Source organism: Corvus kubaryi, unplaced genomic scaffold, assembly GCF_017639235.1.
Source record: "Corvus kubaryi isolate FWS band 111438036 unplaced genomic scaffold, C.kubaryi_AGA036_p1.0 76, whole genome shotgun sequence".
NCBI classification, from domain to species: Eukaryota; Metazoa; Chordata; class Aves; order Passeriformes; family Corvidae; genus Corvus; species Corvus kubaryi.
Window position 1 is genome coordinate 5626676 of NW_024582063.1, and position 21926 is coordinate 5648601.

The window sequence follows — 21926 nt, forward strand, 5'->3', positions numbered from 1 at the left end:
AACATCATTTCCCATGTGCATGATCACAGAACAGTATCAGCAGAGACCAGGGTCATTTTTATAAAATGAGCATAGCTCCCCACCATCCTCAAGTTGATAAATAAACAATGGGCTCCCATAACCAGAAAACAGACCAAAGTCTCACCAAACCAAATATTTTAAACAGAAAGAAAAACCTGACTGAATTTTCAGGTTTCTTTCTTTTTTCTTCTTCAGCTTTCAGGGTTTTTTCCAGTTTTCCCAAATTATCCATTATTTGTCTGACTCTAATTTTATTTGGAGCCCAAATTTAGGTCATGTGGAGTGCTTGTCTGCGGGAGCTCAGAAGAATGGCATCAGCTTTTCCAGTAGATGACTCTGGGAGATCTTGGAAAGACCCTAAGGCCTTGCAGCACATTTGTGAGCTGACTGCCTCCAGGAGCAGCACTGGCTGCCGAGGGACTATGAGGGAAAGCCTCATGCCCATGTTGTAAATGTTTTTATGTTTTTAACAGCTAGGATAGCAAGGCTGCGGACAGACTGCTTTTTGGGGGTGTTCTAAGAGATCATGTTTGAGAGAAATAGTTACACAAGTCAAAAGTGTAACAGGGGATACTTTACCAGCCTAACCAGTTACGTTCCACTTCTCCAGACTGATTCTAGGCCCTGAGCTGTTTACCCTTGTAGACTTTATAATTTTTCCTGCCTGCAACACCAATGCACTGAGGGCTGATCCTACCAAGCACTGAATACGTTCAAATTCCATCATGCTGCCTTTGCTAGGGGTGATGAGTCTTCAGTACCCTTCTGGCTCCAGCTCTAACATGTTCTGAAATGAGAATGCTGGATCTAAATGAGTTTTAAATGAACTTAGGGCATCAGTGTGGCTTGAAGACCCACCCTGTGGGACTGCTGAGGATAAGGGTGGCATTGGGTTGGGCTGTAGTGGTGAAAGTCCTATTACTCTGTTTTTCTGAGAGCTGTGCTTTGCAAAAAGTCTGGGGATGAAATTCTGAGTCTTTACTTTCATAGACTCAAGAGTCAATGGATTTATCCCAAATGTTGTGAGCCTGTGTCTTGAAGGCAGCTTTCAGAGCAATCTAACAAATCTAAGCTCAAAATTTCCTGACGCCCTCATGTTTAAAAGTGAGAAACCAATTCTTGCTGAGGCAGAGCATTGCCGGAGTGATTGGCTTTTGCACACCTTGAGGAGGGCCTTACCTGATGCCTAGAACACACTTTATATGCCACTGCAGGCCTCTCGTTCCCACCAAGAGGTTGTTGTGATGTGAATGCTGACGATGCTCAGCAGGCTGAATTGCCAATACCCTGTGGCGAATCTTCTGTTTGTACTGCTGAAAGCACAGGAACAGATGTCCTGGACCTTCCTGGCTCTGCTGCTCCAGTGCTTGCAGCAAACTTCACAGGTGGCAGCATCTTAGCATCACCCACCAAGTGTCTGAGATCCCTGCTGGTGGCTGTTTGTTCTGTTGGGCCAAGACCAACAAGTGCAGACACTGAAGCAGTACAAAGCGACCTGAAAAAGGAGGCACATCCCACAATCCTGCTTAGCTTGAGGTTGCTCCTCCATGCGACTCTGTCTTGGAAGGGGAGAGGCAGTGGCTCTGTGCTTTAGCACTTTCACATTTCCCCTTGCTGTGTTTTCAAGAGACAAATCAATAGAGGAGTTGCCGTGCTGTGAGGAGGCTGCGGAATTCTACAGCCATGAGCACAGTAAATAGGAGTTGCAGAAGCATGGGTGAATTGTGCAGGTTATGCCAGACAAGCAGTGATAAAACTTTAATAGTCCCATTCCATATTTTGTGCGTGTCCCATCTTTGCCTGACTTTATTGGGTTTGAGGTTTTAAGTTTTTATTGAAAATAATTTGTTACCATGGAAACAACTGTATCCATTAAACTGGGTGGAGCTTAATGACACCCTCTGAGGCTAAGATCTGTTCATCATTTAATTTTAATGATGCACTGTAACATTTGCTGCAGCTTTGTCATTTTATTGTGGTTCCATCCATCCCTTCCATGCCCCTTTTGTTTTTCCCACCTACCCATTGTCTCCGGAGGGATGGATGTAGAGAGCTTGTTTGAGCAGGGGCTCTCTTCACTTATAGTGTCTTGTAAATAGTCTCAAATATGCTGCTGAATTAATCCCAAACAGTATCAATTTGGATGTAAGCAAGCTTCATTTGGTGAGAGAGAGGCACAAAAAAGTAAAATGGTGTCTGCGTAGTTATGCAGTTGAGCAGTAGTAGAGAGGGATTTATACTGAGACAGATACAAATAATTAGATCCTATAGCTAGGTGTCTATACATATATATACTCAGCCTCCCTCACCACCCCTCAGCTCTCAGAATGCTGCGGTTTCCAGGTTTTCTTGTTGTGGAGAAGAACAATTTACCTTATGGTTACTTCTGTTTCTTTTTGGTATAAAAACACTTCTGGTACTAATTCTAGAGGATCCACTAAAAGATAAACTGAGAGTGAACTCAAGGTTAAATTGCAGTTTTTAAGACAGCTGCCATGTGATTTGGACCTGAATTTCTTAGTACAACGGCAGCCAGGCTGAATGTGGATTTTGGAAGGACAGATCTATTCCTTTTGGGTATTATACTGGAGTCAATTCCTTGTTTGCCAAAGATAAGTCTGAAATGATTGCAAACATCAAGTCTCACTCTTTAAACATTCTATACTTAGAAACAGAGGGCTGGGGAATAGGGATTACTTTAAAAGGGGGTGAGCTGTCATTGACCATAGAAAGGCAATATGTATTTATCAAATGTCTATACTTCAGGGGGATAAAATTATACAGAAATAATTTTTTCTAATTTTCAAAGGTGGTCATTTGGGAGGTGGAACATAATGCTGGTTAAATAACATTCAGCAGAACAAATCTGTGGCCCCTCAAATGATTTTATGACAGGTGAATAGTTGCATTGAAGCCAAGAGTAATTTTAGCTGTGTATAAAGAAAAGCATGCAGGTATTTTTAATCAGTTTGTCAACTTTGATTTCAAGTGGAGATTCATTAGGTTTAAGGCATCTTCCTTGTGATTTCCTAATGACGTGTTACAACGTAAAGGAATAATTTAGAGGCATGTAATGTGACTAAGTGATTTGGGATCAGTTTATACTTTTGCTGTTGTTATCACATGTCTCACCATGCATCCAGGGACCACTTCTCCATCCTCACACAGACACAAGCTCAATGAGCATCAGGCCAAGTGTCTGGCATTTGTGAAGCATCTTGTGTTCCAGCATGTGCTTTTCCCCAGGCAGCATTCATTGCTGGTGGTGTGGCTGGGATGGCAGGGGCAGCCAGGTGGGCCAGTGCAGCCTGCCCTCATGAAAGAGAGGTGGCAAGTAGAAAAATTATTGGTTAATGCACCAACATCAACCTCAAGGTGAAGAGCTGTGGAATGTTTTCCTGCCCACACAGTGCTGTGTGTCATTCAGACCCTGCTCTCTTGCCAAGTTGATCAATCCATGTGCAGTTTGTAAATGGTTTGAAATTGTGAACGATATGTTTCTGAATAACCATGAATATTTTCATGAGTATATCTTTAAAATTTTCCACAGATGGCTCAGTGGTTAGTCTGTGATTTATCAAATATTTGAATCTTTTCCTAGGGAGTGAATCAGAACATTGCTGTGAAAAAAATTTCCTAACTTTCTAGTGTTTTTACATTGATCCTTTCAATGGATGGGGTCAATTTTGTTATCACATGGAACAAAAAAATTCCAAGGCTGATGACACAAATGTTTATTCTTGTGACTTGTTACCTTCAGGTAACTGGGATTTATATCCTTGGACATTTTCTGGATCTAACGTTATGCATTCATCAAAAATACCTGGAGAGGAATGGGCAATGCCCAGAGTGGTTGCCTGGGGCAGAGCAGCTCATGGGGGAACTCAGTGGCAGGCCCGGGGCGGGGTGCCCCGCACTCTCTGGGGAGCAAGCATGGACACCCTCGGTTATCCCTTGCCAGGAAGTGTTTGGAGGCTCTGGATAAGGCACCAGTGCCCCAGTGACAAGTGCCAAAGGCAGCTCCTCTCACCAGCCCGTTTGCAGACATTTCATCAGTGCTGTAGCCCTGACGTGCTGACGTACCAGACAAGTTGAATGCCTGCATTTCAGCGCTCTCTTATCTGTCACCTCTCCCTGGGAGAGCTTTTCCTGTCGTTTCCAGCCCTGCCCTCCTGGTGGGACATGGCTGCCAAGTAGAGGTGTGGTAGGGAAGACCTGGGGTGTTCATTTTGCTCTGGTTTTCTGGGGTGGGGGCAAGGTCATGCTTCTGTGCCTAAAGGCCCAAGCAGAGCTATCCCAATGCTGCTGCCCTTCAGCCTCTCCTGCTACTGCCACCCCAGACACTTGGAGTGGGGCAGAACTGTGCGTTAATGAGGGAAATTGTGGCATTGGGAATCCCTCTGTCACCCTCCATGCTTCTTTTCTCAGTCAGGCTGGGAAGGTGGGGACCAAGCTCTGAAAAAGAGATGTTCCCTTCTGTGCAGGAGCTTGTGAGGTGAGGAGCAGGCACCAGGCTGTGGACCACCTCGAGGTGCCCAGCAGGACCTGTGGCCTTCCTGGGGTATGTTTTCCATCTGGAAAAGGGTACCACTCATTTTATTGTTTTAAAGGCTGTTTTCACTGACTTGCTATTTTAAGCAGCCCTATTTGCAGCGCCTTGTTTAAAGATGTGGATTGGGCACTGTCAGTGCTCCTGGTGTGAGCAGACAGCAATCCCCAGCCATCAGCTGGCTTTGCTGGGGTGTCGCAGTCAATGGGTAACCTGTGAGCTGCAGGCTGAGGGATGGGAGGAACCAAAGGAATTTCTTCTTTATTTATTTAAAAATAAAAAAAGGGAGAGAAAAAACTGAATAACCGTGGTTCTCAAGTCTCATTTAAACATGAGCTGCTTATCCAAAGCATTGTTGCCTGTAAACAGATCTTGGGTCTCCTCTTTTAATGATATCCTACTTGTCAGGGTGACAACTAAGCTGTCTGCTGGAAGGGAAAGAAAGAAAGAAAAGAAAAGACCTCAACTTCTCGAAACCACTCAAGTTTTTCCTTTATGAAATACATTGATAAATATAGTTCAGCTAGCACCCTGCGGGTGTTATCATGTCTGAGAGCTATGGCAAGCTTTCAAACAAAGCCAGCAAAACCTATACTTAGAAGCAGCCCTCAGATTTTCATGCAAAGCACAGAAAAGAAATGGGAGGGATAACAAAAGGGGGAGGATGGTGGCTTGCCTACGTGTGTCTGCCAACCCAGCTGCTGTGTCAGACTTTGCTGTGAAAACCCTTCGAACAGTGATTTCCAGGAATGCAGCTGTGTCTGTGCCTCCCTGTGCATCACCACGGGTGCATGCCCTCATGTGTCTGACCTTTTCACAAGTGTGTTGACATGTTCAGAAATAAACTTTGCGATGTAAAGATAACATATTGGGTTGGGAATAAACAAATCAGCCCTAAGAGAACAGGTCCTTTAAAAGCCATGGGGAGCTCTTGCCGGGGTCTGGATGCATGCTCAGGTCTGGCAGCTGCTGCTGGCATCCTGCTTCTCTTGTGTCTGCAAGACCTTTCTGGTGCTTATCCCTGCAGCCCTGAAGCACCCTGTGTGTGTTCATTAGCTTATCCTCACCTCACCTCGGGTGTGTGCATGGGGGGAAAGTGAGAGAGGGAGAAATGAATACCCCTTCCACTCCTCTCACTTCAGAGAGGCTGCTGCTGCAGCTGGGAGACCCCTGTCTCCTGAGCCCTGGCAGGGGGTTTCACCCCAGGACCACCTTCCTCACTAGGTCTTGTCAACCTGTGTGGTTTTTAAAGCCTCAGGTGCTCCCAGTTTCTTCTTCTCTGTCCCTTGTCAAAAGTAGCCCTTTTCTGAAAGGGTGGCCCTTTTCACAGGCACTCTATTTCTTTTCTTCAGGCTGGTGTTGTGAGGAGAGATAAGCATCTTTATCAGTTCACTATAGCTCCAGGGCAAATAAAAATCTCTCACTGTAAAATGGAGCTTGTTATTTCCTTGGGCTGCCTGGGTGAAGGCCTTGTTGGGTACCTTGTGCTCTCTGCAGGTGCCTTGGAGACAGTCCTTGCCTGCTGGGGAAGGACTCTAGGCATGAGCACACTGTCCTCCTTCACATCGCCATGGACCACATGTCAGCAGTGGCTGGTGGCGCGTCTGGGCTCACCTGGACAGCACAATCCCCTCGTGTATCTTCTGGACTTTGCCCCGGTTTCATCAGGCAGGGAGGGGAGGTTGCTGGGGGATTAGAGTGCTGGAGAGGTGCTCAGAGGTTAAATTCCTGCTTTGCCACTGACTTCTGGTGCTACTTTGGCCAAACATACAAAACATGGCCTTGCAGCCCTTTTAATCACACAAGTAGTTTTTAAACATTGTAACATCTTAAGATGTAAATGGAAGTGGCCCTATTCAGTGTTTCCAAAGATCAGCAGCTTTTGTTTTGCTCAAGAGAGGTACACCTAGGTCCCTCAGGAGGGTTGTTTGGTTGGGGGGGTGTGGGTGCATGCTTCTGTTGGTCTTTTTACAATTAAAACCCTTGCTGACTTTGCTTGCCTGTGGTGAAACAGTTTGACTAAGACTACTTCTGTAAAATGAAAAAACTGTATGGTCATGCCTTGACCATTTTGGGCAACTACAGAAATGGGTAATTCCTGTCATGGACATACGTATCTATTTAGTCATTTACTGAAAAACTTTCATTTTTTCTATCGGGCAAATGGGAAGCCACTGCTCTGAGCCAGCAGTTCCGTGGATTTCTCCATGGGACAGCAACTTCTTTTTATTTCACTTTTAACTCATTGAAGAAAGAGTTCGTCAAGCAAACCCCTAAATGAAACACTTAAGCAATATTTAACTAAGTTTTTTCTCCTAATTTTCTTATTATTTTTCTTGCTTTTGGAGTGGATGTAATCTGATCCTGACAGCTATTTTTTGAGAGAGATTATCAGTGCTCTTTAATCAAGAGCAAGAAAACGGAAAAGTGCCAAAGAAACACATGAAGATGAGGAGAAACTGGACAGAGCTATAAATGCTGTCCCACTTTAGGAATTGCCATTGAATGCAAAGCAGCTGATGAACATTTTCTAATGTAAGCTCCACTATTATAGCTTTGTAGGGGATTTATTCAGAACACTGACTCTTTCAGTAATCTTCTGACCCAGCTCACCAAAGGCTAAGCTGGGAATGCCACACTTGGCTCACTGCTTTCTTTAACATTTTCTCCTGTCTTAGCTAACTGTTGTTCTTTCTGTCGCTCATTGATCACTGAGTCAGAGAATGATTCAAGTGTTATTTGAACAACAATGTTTGAGGATTGTTTATCAGTGACTCCATGTCTGTGAGAGGCACATTTTGCAATATGTACTTCACATTTTTTCCCTCTGATGATCTGGAGACCTGGTGGTGTTACAGGTCTGCTGGCTCACCTCACCTCTATGTGACTCATTCCCTATGGATCCCACTCTCACCTGAACTCTCCCAGCAAACTGCACTAGCAGAGGGTTAATGTTGCTGGGCCTGGGAGTAATGTGTTTAAAGGTAGACCAAACATGATCCCTGCCTTCAGAAGCCATAGTTGAGGTGGGTCCCACCTCCTTGCAGAGAGGAGGAGTGCAGGATGGGGTGGAACAGCAGTGGAGAAGGCAGGCAATGGCAAAGGATGAGGCAGAGTCTTTTTGGTTGTCCTCATTCTGTTGTGAAATGTCCCAGTGAGACATCAGCCTTGGAGGAGCAGCTCACAGTCGCTTTTCTCCTCTGCCTGAGCTTTTGCCAGCTTCTGGTTTAGCTGAGCCAGGGCCCCAAGGTGTTGACTGCTCTTTCAGGAGGGTGAAGGGCTGTGTTCACCTTTTCAGGGAAGGGCATGGCCAGAGGTATTTTCTGTGCGCTGTCACTAGAAAGCCACACCATCAATCAGGCTTTGCTTTGCAGGGTCTACAAAAGAAGAGTCTGGTGTGTACAGCTCTGTCACTCCCCTGTGCAGGGGTTGGGTCGTGCCAGTCCATGTAACCAAATAGTTACCCCATGGGGAAGCAGTATCAGTGTCATATTGCACAGGAGAATGATCTGACCTTTCTTGTTTATATGGTAAGCATGGCCAGGAGGCTTCTTTGTCAGCCTGGTAGTCCCAGCTGCCAGCTCTTAGTGTGTCTTGTGAGCTCCAAAGCTCTTGCCAGGGCTTTGAAGTTAACAAAGAGTTATTTGGAGTTACAGGGTTTTATTTCATAGAGAACCCCTGTGCGTGGCTCAACTGAAAATGTTCTCCTGAGTCAGAACTCACACATTCAGCAGTGCTGGAGTGGTGGTGGGCTGGAGCAGCACACAGTGAGAGCAAGTCAGTTTGTCTCTTTCCAAAACCCAAACATCATGAAGATAAGGTTGTCTTGATAGTTAAGGACAGACTTTAAGATTTTGCTGCTGGAAAAATCAGCAGCTCAGAAGCTCAGAAGTTTGCATTTTAGTAGAACATGCTGGTAAAGACAGCCTTTGTGAGGGACCAATCCTCTGATTCAGATGAGACTGTAGGGCCTTCTTGGGTTTAACATTGGCAAAACATTTGAATGATACCTACTGTTCTCTGAAGAGAGGCTCAGTTTCCCACACTGACCCAACATCTGATCCCCATGGCTCACTATAGGAGGTAACTAAAAGAGAGGTCCTTAAGAAGGATGTGCTCAGTCTCTCTCTACTTGGTTCACAAATATGGGTGCCTACACAGTAGATCTTTCTAGTTCCTTGGATGCTAACATGATATTTTTTGTATAAAATATCTAAGAAAAAAACTCATCTTGATTAATGTTGTGCAAGCAAACGTGTTGATGAGACAGAACAACATAATTCATCTATCAAAGCAGATTTTTTTTCTTACAGAGACATTTCAAAGCCTTTAATTGGTTAAGGTGCCTGTGTGCTGGCTGTTAGATGCCTGCACACTGTAAGAGACTCTTCCCTAAACTGATAAGAGTAGCAAAGAGAAGGAAGAATCCCCATTGTACAGGATAAAAATGAGGTAATTCACTCCAAGTCACAGATGGGGGCCTGTGGTAAAGCTGGGTACAAAACTCTAATTCTCTCCAAGTCTCAGGCTCTTCCTTGCAAATTCTCCCTTGCTTTATTGTGCTTTATCTCATCTATAACAATAAAATCATGCTGACTGTGTGCTAAGGGAGCCCTTTCATGCTCTTGGTGCTGCTGGCCAAATGAGATGTGAAGGTATCTGAACAATAATTGCAACTGATTAATTATGGCAGCAGAATACCTGACATCACATCTGTTGCTCTGATGCTGTGCTCAGCCTCAGTCAGGGGCAGACCGTGCTGGTGTAAAACTCCTCCTGGGATCCGTGGCTCACTGGGACTGCCTGAATGTGCATGTGTGCTTCTCCCATGGCAGAGCAAAAGGCAGGAGTCTCTGCAAGAACCAAACCCATGATCTCATGAGCTGTTCTAGGTCAGGCTGGCTCTAAACCTGAGCAAATCCCTTTCTCTGGAGGATGTCCTGCCATGGGGGCTCAGGCAGGACTGGGCTGTTGAAAAGATGGGAGGAAGAGGTGTGGCATTTTTTGTGTGAGCACAGGCCATTGAAGCCACATGGCCAGGGGGACAGCAGATAAACAACCTTTCAATGGCACAGCCATTGTCTCCTTTCTGTCTCCTCAACACTTGGCTGCTCAAAATAGTCCTGTGTCTTACCCAGGACCCTACAGGAAATGCTTCTCCATCTCATATTAATATTTTGCATTATAATTCTCATTTCACTCTGGGGTTAACCTGGGACTTTTGTGTTCTATTCCACATAAGACAAGCATGAGGCCATCCATAAGAATCCCATCAAACATTGGAGCTGGCAGCTGTGGGAGGTGGAGAAGACAAAGGCTGCAGTCTATGGCCTCAGGAGCCCAAACCCATCATCTGACCTAAATTTCTGAGGACCAGGTATGTGTTAATTTGCCAGGCTTTGGGCTGATTGCAGAAGAAACCATCCTTGGTTTTAGCCATTCTGTTTTATATGTCAAAATGCTACTCAGTCTGATCCTGGATGGTATTCTCTATTGTCAGTAAGTTTTCTTACAAAGGCCTTTACTTAACAAAAATCTTACAGAACTTTGTAAGGGAGGAGTATTAACACTGAATTACTGCTGAAACAAAGTTTAATTAACAAGTGTGAGAAGTGAGTCAGGCTCTCTTTATGAAATCTTTCTTGATACAATTAGATAAAGAGAAGGTAGGTAGCACTCAGCTTTCAAGATTTCCTTATCTTTGGTAGCTCTCAGGGTCTTCCTCCCAGGCTTGGACTTCTGGCACAAAACTCAGCAATTTTAATTGATAGATGCAGACAGTACTGCCAGAAACAGAAAAGTGTGGGTTGATGTAAAGCTACTATCAACACTCATGGGGAGTGACTGGGACACTCACTTCTGCCTTTGCAAGCCTTCCCTAAGGAGTGCCAGCAGACTCTACGTATTCTCTCTGGCCAGCACCAGGTGTTGCTGAAAAACTGTTACACCCAGCAGCTGAAGTCAGCAAAGAGGGCAGGTGAGGGGGCTGGAGAGTGTCAAACCCACTCTAAAGGGTGAGGGAAAATTTTGGGAAGATGCTCACATTTAAGGTTAAGCTTTCAAAGTTTGGCCTCAGCTAAAGGACTTTGTGGAAACAGTCCTTTTTTAAAAAGAGCTGCACGTCCATTGAAAGCAGTGACTGATGATTTTGAAGAGTATCTGGAGCCCTAATCTTTCATTCAGACCACACTTTCTGTCTAGCTAAGGAAAATAAATCGCATGCTCTTATTTATCTTTCCTCCTCAAACACCCAGAGATTTGAAAGCAGCAAATGTAGAAGCAGCAGAAGGAAATATTTTCTTCCACAAAAGACATGATTCCCTTGTGAAACACAGGAATTCAGCAGGGCTCAGGGAAGGAAGGGAATTTTATGGTTGGGCCTTAGAGGAATTACGCAGCCCAACTGTAAAGGAAAGTCATGAATTTGATGTCTGTATTTCTGAGTGCATTTGAACATCACATGTTGGGGAACATGCTGGGGAACAAGATTCTTTGTGTATATTTTAGATGTTTTATTTATTCTTTTGGTTGTAACAATTGGGTATAAATATAACATCACTTATGAAGAACAGAGACCAAAGAGAAACTTGTGCAGCAGGCATGTGCTCCTGTTGTTTTCTCCTTGGACAGAGGAAGCAGAGCTGTGAGATTGCAAGAGAGGGGTCATACTTCTACATGCTCTTGAGTATGTGAGTGTGACTAAATTTCTGTTCATGTACCCCACAGATAGTGTTTAAGTGCCCTTAAATCTCTATGTCGTATTAAACGCAATACCAGATCAAGGCTGCTGAAAATGATCTTCACTGTGTCAGAACTGAGCGTTTCATAATCTCTGGGTGAAATGCCACTTTTTCATACTCCAAAACTATATTCTGGGAGGGGATAATGTCTACTATATGCCTCTAATTGTACTACTTTTATTTTCCCTAGAGACAGTGAATGTCTTTTGTAAGGGCTAGTGGTTTTCTTTCTGTGGTATACCTTTCATCTTTAGGATCCTCTGCTAGCTCACTGTCATGGCTCATTATTCCAATTAATCACTGATGACAGTAATAGTCACAAAAAAGTTAATTCTGTGTATCCCAACGAGGCTGAGCCAACACTCTCATTCTGTTTCTGAGTGACTCCAGTGGAGTTGGCATGTCAGATTATTGCTTCACTACCCACGTTGGTGGAGTGTAAGTGTAGTAGTACGGCTGTCAAAAAGAAGTTGCTCAGTGATTCCATGTGAAAAGGCTTGAGTCAGTTCTCAGAAATGTTTAATCTGTCAGTCAGATGTGGAGATGATGTAAGCTTCCTCACCTGATCACCCACAGCATCTCAACCTCAACCAGGTGGGACTGATTTAAGTAGAAGCTGTATACTTTATTGCATCTTCATTTTAATCTCTTGGTTGGGCCTCCTTGAGGGCAGGCTTGGATCTTTGCATTGATTTCAGCAGGTCCTTGTGTCATGCCTTAAGTAATTCACAAACATACATACATACATATATAAATATATATATATATATATATAAAAGATCTGTATTTTTTTCTATCAGGTTCCTGACCACACTCATGAGCCTGACACTTGCAGACAAGCCCACATTTCTTATGTGAAAAGGCTGAAAATGATTATATCTAATTCACCCATTTGTCTTTACATGAATGCAGCCTCTCTGAAGTACCTGCACTATCTCTGGAGTTACAGTGTGTCTGCCTGGTAGAAAATCAGCCTACAAAACTCAGCACAAGAGAATATGCAAAGGATTTTCCACCCCAGAACCTGAGGAAATTTCCCTTCTCTTCTCAAAGGCTGTGTTCAATACAGATCTTGTCTCAGGATCTCATCTGGTATAGTAGACTGTCTAATACTCAATTTGTTTACTTCTTTTTTGGTGCCAAGTCAGAATCCAGCACTTAATGAGCTCGTTAGCTGCCTCCCTGTGTTAGAGGCGACTATAGAAGAAATGTCAAATGGGTTACACAGACGTAACTGAGAGCAGAACAAGGCTCTGTATTTTTTAGAAAAGTCCCTGAGTTAACTTTGGAGATGTCATTCCCACAAGTCTGAGGAGTTTCCTATCTCTCACTGCATTTGCCATGGTGGCAAGTGGCCAGGAAAGCAGAAAACATTCAGTTTAACAAAATGACCCATTTTGCACTGGCTGGAACAGGTTTTCCTGGATAGGAGGTGTTTCTGCTTCGAAGCAACTCACAGGGAAGCTCAAGCAGGAGAAAAAATTGTCCTATTCCATTCTGAGTTTCCAAGGACCCCCACAGTAAAGCATTCCCCTGCAAAATGCATGAGGGATCACCAAAAATTGCACTTATGTCTCCTTGTGGTAAGTGCTTGATGTCTTCAGTTTGATGCTTGCCTCTGCCACAGTTGTCCTTCCATGGTCACTCCTCTTAGGTGGACATGCTTAATGAAGGTGGAGGGTGGGACAAATGGTTTGACTCTTGGTGCTGGTAAGAGCTGTATTTGGCGCTGATAACAGCTGTGCTTGGTGCAGTAGGGGATGAGATGCTAAATTTCTAAGCTCTCTGTATCAGGGATGCTTAGAGATCTCTTTGTAGCTGGATTGGAAATTAAGATGTAGGTATCTTAAATCTAGAGAGACGCTCAAACAAAATTCAGGGGGCCCCATTCCAGGTGAAGGTGTCAGCCTACCCCCTTTTTATAATTCCCTGCTTTTCTAGGTGAATGGCCACGCGTAGCCCAGGGTGGTTTTCAGTGGTTATCGCTGAATTCAAATGTGGCAATGCTGCCTTTTTCTGACATAGTTAATTGTTTGCCCTTTCTTATTGCCCTCATAACCATTTGTAAGGACTTTCTGCTTTCTTTCCTTGCAACATCAAGGTGAACTTAGTGCATCTCTGGCAGCTGCAAACGTGGCAACAGAAACGAACGTTTAAAACCGGTGCGTTGTGCATTTGTAGGCCCTCTGTGGCTTGTTCCCTGTACTGTCAATTTAATTGATGATTTATCATTGCTACTTCAGTTTAATACAAGTACAGGTTTTGACCTGTGTGACCTTAATGCCTTTGCAAACATTAACAAAGCACAGTTGCCTGCTCTCAGATGAAATAAAAAATATTTATGGATGCAAGGTGCATGTTTGTTCAGCTTTTAAGTAGGGAGGTTCAAAAAGTACCACCACTAGAGATTTTTCTGTTCCCTCTGATTTAAACTGAATTGTTCTCAGATACCCTAGTAATAAGTAACAGCATAAATTCTGAAGTCAGACAGATAATTACTCTTTCAGACAAAGAAGCTTTGGGCTTTTATTTATGTCTATAGACTTATCTCTTCATGCTGAGACTTTCAGGGTGTGTAAAAGGCATCCAGTCCACTGATATCTCCATAGGGTGGTACACAATTGCTTCCAGGCAGTGCCTGTACCACAGATAGATGTCTACAGAGCTGGTTCAGCTTTGGTTTGTGTAGGGTTGGGGATCAGTCTTGCTCTGGTCTGTTTCACCAGGACCCTGTATGCCCTACAGGTTGCTTCACCCATCTGAGCAGATTATCCTGTCTCCTGGTATGGTACTAACCACCTGAAATATATAAGTATTGAAGGACACTGTAGTGATGGAAACTTGGGCTCATAGCAAGGGTGAGCATGTTTCAAAGTGGAGTGCACTCCGCAATGCGCGAGTCCCTTCAGTGCTCCGTGTGCTTTGTCCTTGGGACCATCAGCAGCACTTGCCTTGGTGTGGTGTCACTGTTGGAGAGCCTCCTTATGCTTGAGCTCAGCTTCCTAGAAAGTAACTCTTCAGGAAGGACAGGCTCACTAGGGCTGAAAGTGAGAAAATGAGAACTTTGAATTGATACGCAGCAGAAAAGTGTTAAAATTGACACCTAATGCACAGAACTGGTTTCAGAATTGGAACCCAGTTCAAACTCGTACATTTCCCCCACCCTTCCCTTGTAGTCCTAATGCCTAAGCTTGTTTGGGTTTGTTTTGATTTTTGATCATTTATATTGTTTATCTGATGGGTAGGGAAGACCATGCAAATATAGTAACTTCCCCCCCAATCCTTATTTTTCTCCTCTTTAAAATAAAATTTTTTGAAATTTCTAGGGGGGAAATTGTAGTGATATAAGCGGTGAGGGGGGGAAATGAGAAAATGGATAAAGGAGAAAATCTTAGGTAGGTATTATGCCTGAAAATGCGCTGCACTGTGAACCTTCCTTATGATTGTCCCAGACAGCCAAAAGCAAGGGTAGCACATGCAGGTTCATTTAGTCAGCTGTGTTGTAATTTGGAATTTCTTTAGAAGGAAACTCTCAGCACTCTGGGAAAGCCTCAAAGCAACTTGAATTAAAGAAGGTTTCAATAATTAGAAGATCATTTGATGTTTGTAAGCAAGGCTTTGTGACATAGGGTGTGAAAATTCATTAGAGCTTTCAATGATTAAGTAGTTTTTTTTATGTCTCAAGAATGACATTTCTTTCCCATCAGTATGAATGCAGGGAATATGAATACAGGGAAGAAAATATTTTTCTGGCTGAACATCACACATGTGTTTTAGCCAAAGGGTTTCTTTCTGAGAGATTTTGAGGGACTCATAACTGGCTTTTGTCCTTAGTGCCTTTACTTATGTGGGTGTAAACATGGTGTTACTGCATAAAAGGGAACGTGAATGTTGCCATATATCTGCTAATCCCATTACTGTCTGTGAGAATGAGGTTTTCCATTTTTTCTGAAGAGTAAACATACTTATTTAATTTTCATGTGAAAGCTAAGTATTCATCAAAATATTTTATTTTTGATGCTTCTATATTCTTCCAAGAAATTACACAAAAGGCCATCACAAAAGGGAAAAGGAAAATTTTACATTTGGCCTGTCCTGGTAATCTGTAGATGGATACTTTTTTCAAAATGAAATGGTAATTGAAGCTGACACATTTCACTTCCAATGAAATAACATTTCCTGATACTGCACTGGAAGGCTCTAACCAGTACTAATTGGGAGGCTCATTTTGCATGCATGGGCAGGACACTGGCTTCACTGGATGAAATCACTGGCCTGTATTCTACTAGGAGTCAGACTTGATCAGTGATCCTTCCTGCTTTTAAAGTCTATTGAAAAGATGTCTTTCTTTTGAATCGGTGGTAATTTTTTTAAAGAATTGAGGCTTTTCAAAGAGTTTTCAGTCTTCACACAGAAATGAACATTTTATAGCTGCTTTTTGCTGTCTGTCCATGCTGGGAATCACCAGTCTCTGGGAGGCAGGTTGAGGAGGCTTCTTGAAATGAGATAGAAGCCAAAGAGGTGAAGATGTTAAAAAGCATGATAGGTGTGGTAGTCATGCATGTCTCTGGAAAGAGCAGGGGCAGGGAGTAAGAGCAAGCTGCCCTGATGGGCACTCGATCTCTGTAATCTCTGCAGAATCTGGCCAAGTGTTAGAGCCACTAGGCAAAATTACTCTTGCATCCTACAGTGACCATCTGAAGGCTTCTGGTGATAATTGCAGTGGAAAAGATTAGCTTTTTCCTTTAAGATCCTGCATAAAAGTAGCTTATGTTTGTGAGGTGGTGACAGAAAGGGTTTCAAGTGCTGTTTCTCTGCAGTGACTTGTCATTTGCAGAGCACAGTGTGGGCTCTGGTTGGGATTTTATCATGGGTGCTAAAAGTGCTGCAGGGCTGTGTAAGGAAGGGAGTTCACTGCTGAGGACTTAAGTGGGGAGGAGCTCTGTGCTCCTCAGCTATTCTCACAGTAATTCATATATGGAGGAAGAAAGCATTTTTCACAATTTCACAAAAATATGACTAAACTGACCAAACTCCAGATCCATGAAGATTCAGAGAACCAAGCTCCCACCAAAATTGGATGGGCTGCTCAGGCATGTATAATACCGTGAGGAGGTCAGCAACAAGCAATATGCCTAGAGGTAGTCTGTGATGGAGCAGAACACTGATCTAACATACCCTCATCCTTAATTTAGTGGCTCATCACTGGCCACTATGGAAATTGCCTCTCCCAAATGATTCCTGGACTTTAACACTGCTTGAACAATTATCTGCTTAAAAGTCTGGATCAGGTTGAACACATGTATTAATGAGACTCATCCTCTGATCTGTTCCTGAGGAAGCAGGAACTTTCCAGTTCTCTCAATTGGTTGATTGGTTGCCTGACAGGGTCACCATGCTAAACTGGGAATAGTGTGTGAGCAGAAAAGTAGGGTAGATAATTCCAACAATCCATGCTTCCATTTTATCGAGAAATTTGGCCTTCACACTTCTTTTGGCATCTAGTACCACTTCTTCTTTTCATGCTTTAACTTGAGGCTAGATTCTCAGCACAATCCAGCTGAAGGGAAACAGCTGTTGGCTGAAGTCCTCTGGAAAGCACTCCCTTGAGCTCAGATCTGACCACTCTTGGCATGAGCTCCTGCAGACAACAGGTGACTCATTTTGCTCTGGAAAGCGCAGCCGTATCCTCTGCTGTCTCGTCAAATACTATAGGCAATTCATAGAGCAATTCCAGCTTTGCCTCCTCTCCTGCTAATTGAAGAGAAGCTCCGTGCTTACCCTTTGCAACAGAGCCAAACCAATCCGGAATTCACATTGGATCCAGATTATCCCTTTACTCCTTGGTTTAAAGTAACATGCAAACAGCAAATGAACAAGAGATTCTCCCTGCCAGGAGATTCAGTGTGTGAGCGATGGCCACCTTAAAGGGGTACTGATGGCTACTGTAAATGAACTAATACATTAAAATATCTCCACGGAACAAGACTCCTCTTGGGTGATTGTTGTAATGCTCAACAGATTTACAGTCCAGGAACACGAAGGAATTTCAGAAACCCAACTGAAACACTAAGGAATTAGTGAAGAAGGCATGAGGTGGGGTGTTTTTGTATCCCCAATTGACCTACCTCCCACACTAGCAATGTCTGATACTGGAGGCAAACAGGACAAGCTTTTATGTATCCTGATTTATAACAGTGTTTTCCAAAGTGGCTTACTGAAATTGTAAACAATGTGTTCACACAATAAGAGAGAGGAAATGCCAATATATTAAAATCAATGGACCAAATTGTATGCTATCCTGAGAGTACTTTTGGCCAGGGGATGGAAGTGACCTGCGTTTGGCTGAACAGGAATTGATTCTTCTCCCTTGCTATTTATGCCAGCACAAATTTGCAGCACATTTGACGTCAGTGCACAGAGAACGCGCACGAGTACAAGGGCAATTGGGCCCCTGAGGTTCCTGTTTGATCACCACTTGAGGCAAGGGGAAGCTGCACCTACAAGGTGCTTCACCTCCTAAAACAGGCCTTCTGCAGAAACTCTGTGTGGAGTCCCAGGCTCCCACAACAGCACAGTCCTGAAAGGAGGGAGGAGAGAGCAAGGAAACTTGGCTCAGGCCCATTTTGAATAAAAGCCACCATTGCAGATGAGTTGAATTTACCCCCCAAAAGTTCCTCTTTTCACTACATTTTTCAGTTGGAAGAGTCAGATGGAGGATTTGCATTGGCTTTCTGCCTTGGCCGTGTGAATTCTCAGGGGTGGGGAAAATGTTAGTAAGCTAGTAAATATCCAAGAACTGGAAGAAAATAGGTTGAGTTGCCAAAGTCTTTTTAATCTCTTCTGAAAAATATTTCCTCTAGGAACACTTTTCCATTTGGAACAGGTGCCTAAAATTTTTTTTAAAACCCTGCAGGGGTGACATGTCTTTTGCTGCCTCTGCAAAACTTTCTTACATCTGGCTGATTACCTGCATCCCCAAATCCCCACAAGTAGCACATCTTGTGACTCTGCTGCTACAGTCACTGAGCCCATGCTCCATGCCAGCCATGCTCTGGCCACTCCTGCTCCTGGATGCTGCCTGGTGTGCTGTCACCCTTCAGAGCACTTGAAGGTGTAGGTTTGAAGTCAAAGTTCAAACCCATCTGCCAGAGAGAAGGGAAATGTGAATGAAAACCAGCCCAGGAGTTGTATGCCTCTGCTGTTTCCCATAGCTGTGTGGACATCACTGCTGTTGTTGCTGAGGAAAGCTGAAGGACACCCTTTTCTGTGTCCCTGGCACTGAGCTGATGTGCAAGGTCCCAGCTTGTGGAGCAGACTCTGGTTGATCTCATGGCAGGCTTTGCAGACACTTTGCACTGAGACTGGGAGCTGGAGGGGTGTGCAGCTGCTCTGAGAGGCAAGAGAAGAGTTCTGGCCTGTAGCACTGGCTTCTGGTGGTGTTCTCTGCTGCTTCCTTGAGCATGGAATTGGATTTAGATTCAGGGTGGTAAAGGAGTTGTTGCACAGCTCTGGCCTGGGTAGGTGGTAGGATGATGATGATGATGATGATGATGGTTGCCTGGGCAGCTGTGCCTCTCCAGTGATTGTGCTGAGTTCCTGTTGTGGAGAGGCTCTGTTCTGTTTGGGTCCTGCTTGTGTCTCCCAGTGGGATTCTGTAACCCAGGAGAGCAGCAAAGCCTGTGCTATACAGTGGGCACAAGACCTGGGCTCTACCAGCTGTGTCACCTCAATCAGTGCTGGAGTGGAGAGCAAACGAGCTGATTGCCCAGTACTGTGAAATTGAGCCCTGCTGCTGAGGATGGGCTCCTCTCCCAGCTGTGTCTCTGATCCTGCTTGCCCTCTAAGGCAGGCTGGTGTATGTACACAAGCCATGAGCTTATTTCTGCATGGGTTTCTGTGCAGCAGCACACACTTTCCAGAATGACTCAACATTTCTCAGCATACGGGTCTAATGGTGGCCACCCAGCCTTGTGACCTGTGTAACTCTTGTCTGGTGTGAGCTGGTGAAATAGTGGAATTTCTCCTGCTTCACCAAGGGGTAGTTTGAACTCAACCCTGAGGGTTTTACAGGGGCCATCAGAGCTCCAGCAGCCCTCCAAAGGACAAGAAGCCCTTCAGTGCTGGAGTGCAAATGTCAGGGGGATTGCAGTGTGGGTGTGCCACCTCAGTAGCAAAGCGAGGTGGGGTCTGCCTCTGCCCACCAAGCCCTTTCTGGGTATACGACCTTCCACTCAAGGCAAGTCTCAGCACACGTGAAATATTCACCTTGTTTGTTCAACTGTGTCTGTTTCTGAAGACCAAAATCAAGACATCTTTTCCCATCTTGGGAAAGAGATGCTCCCAATCTGGATGTTGTGAAATGCTGCTTGAAAAATTCATCAAATTGAGAACTCAGCTGTGTGGATCCTCAGCTGTCTGTCTCAGTGATACTTTCACAGGCAGCAGAGTTACAGCACTGACTCTACTGATTCACCAGACAAATCTTAATTCCTGGTTCCTTTCCCTTAAGACTTCCTTTTTCCCTTCCTCTTTTTAGCTTGAGGTAATTAAAAATAAAAAATTCTGGGTTCTGCTTTGTCACAGTCCTCCGGGAAACTTGTAGTGGGAACGTATAAGTTTCATTGGTACCTTTAGAGTAGGGCCTTTGCAAGTGGCTGGCCTCTGGTGCGTGGTGACAATGCAAGTAAATAACAACACTCAGATGGAAAATTCCACAGATGAACTGAAATGTTTTCTGAAATTCCTTTCAAAGTGAGACAACAACTGTACCTCAGCGGAGAGCCTGCAGTGAGGGGATCCATCGTGCTTAAGGGAGAGCAAAGGGAACATCTGTGAGTGCTTAATTCAAATGCTGAGGGTCCAGAAAACTTGGTAAGTGAGATTGTATTTCATATGATCTGGAAGTGTACCAAAGAGTAATGAAACTACGGAGGAAGCAAAAGATATGCTCTGTGTGGATACTTATCCTTTATGGCACCTGAATTTCCTGGGTAGCTCAGCTCATCATGAAATGTGAGCATCAGAAATGAGCTACACTCACATATGAATTCTGGCTTATGCTGTCATTGCCAAGTGTTATGTGGATGCTGAGGATGAGAAAAACCTACTTCCCATACACGGAAATATTCGCTATGATAGAAATGCATTTGTGTTTTTCAAACATGATTAGCAATCCACCAGGGCTTTTTTCATTTTTGTGTCCATCTGGGGATAGCCACCTACATCCTTGTATTTTCATTATGTGAGGAAATAATAGTTTTCATATGTTGAGAGAATGAAAATGACCTCATAGGCCTTTTCTGACACATGTGGCAGATCATACCTTCTCCCTTGGTGACAGAGTGAGTCATTCTGGAGTAAACTTCACATTTTGTAATGGAATGAGCAGGGAATAGTTTTTTGAAACAGTCTGAAAATGAGCTCAAATTAAAAAAAAAAAAAAAAGAATTCAGCTGTTTTTATCATGGCTTGTTTCTGTTCCATGGCTGTTCCAGCAAATTCAGCTGGCAGCTCCTGGCCCCGCTCCCTGGCTGGTGCTTTACATCAGCCCTGCTCCTGCTGGAGTCTTGTGATTAAGCCCAGCCCTTAAGTCTGCATTCACCCCATGAAACTTCCCCTAAAAATTGCAGCCAAACAATGGGGGAACTGAACCAATCATGTGTGAACTGTGCCACAAACCTTCAGAAGTGCTTAAACACCCCAGATTTATGGATTCAGTTTGCTTATTTTACTGCCTTTTTTTTTTTTAATAGCTATGTTAAAAAAAGAAAAATCACAAAAATAGTGGTGAGACAAAACCAGTCATAAAAGTCATTGGCACTGATTTCAGCACTTGTGTCCATAGTCTCAGATTTTACACAAATGGGACAGGTATTTGCAGGAAGATCCTTGTGGTCATGTTTTCAAGCTCCTACTTGAAGCACGTGGACATAGTTAAATGTTCCAAAACACCTCCAATCCCTCACATCTTCACAGTGATGTTTGTAAAGGGTTTGGAGCCTGCTCTGCCTGCTTTTCAGAAAGCTCTAGAAAATAAATTTAGGTGCCTAAGTCTCAACTTCTCTTTGTTTTCTGGACTTGCTTGGGTTGTAGAATCCTCTGGAAATCCTTAGCCACTAAGATGTCCAGTACACAGACTCCCAGTCTATCTGCCTGCTCTCTACTGGCACACATGACATGAAGGTCATCAAATAAAAAAAGAAAATACAGAGACTTTCACGAAGCTTTGCATATTGCAAGGCAAAAGGTTTTGATCAGTGGAGTCTAATGCCTCTTAACATGGGGCAGACTAGGTGCTATTATCTGTTTTGCTTTTGCTGGTTGATCTTGAGCAAATTACTTCCATGTAACTGGGCCGCCTCTTTCATTTCCTCCTCCTGTAAAAGAGGGATGCCGAGTGTTCTTTGTAGTGAGGCACTCAGACATCATAGGAGTCAAAGTTCTAAGGAAGTTTCTGGAGAAGAAAGGATGAAGAGCAGATTCAGTAATGCTCAGATATGTGCATTTTATAAGTGTTTTGGGTGTTTTGTTTAGAAAAAACTTTTGTAAGTATTCAAGGAAAGAAAATCCCTCTAGAGTTTCAAAATAAAACACTTGGATTTTTTTGTTGGAAA

General features: G+C 43.8%; 1 long non-coding RNA gene across 1 annotated transcript in view; it reads left to right on the forward strand.

Annotated features, from left to right (window-relative positions):
* Positions 1-21926, forward strand: part of LOC121675868 — a 131655-nt gene that overhangs the window by 88918 nt on the left and 20811 nt on the right. Inside the window, exon 6 of the long non-coding RNA XR_006020255.1 lies at positions 20066-20184. This is a non-coding gene — a long non-coding RNA (uncharacterized LOC121675868). The remainder of the gene's footprint in view (positions 1-20065; positions 20185-21926) is intronic.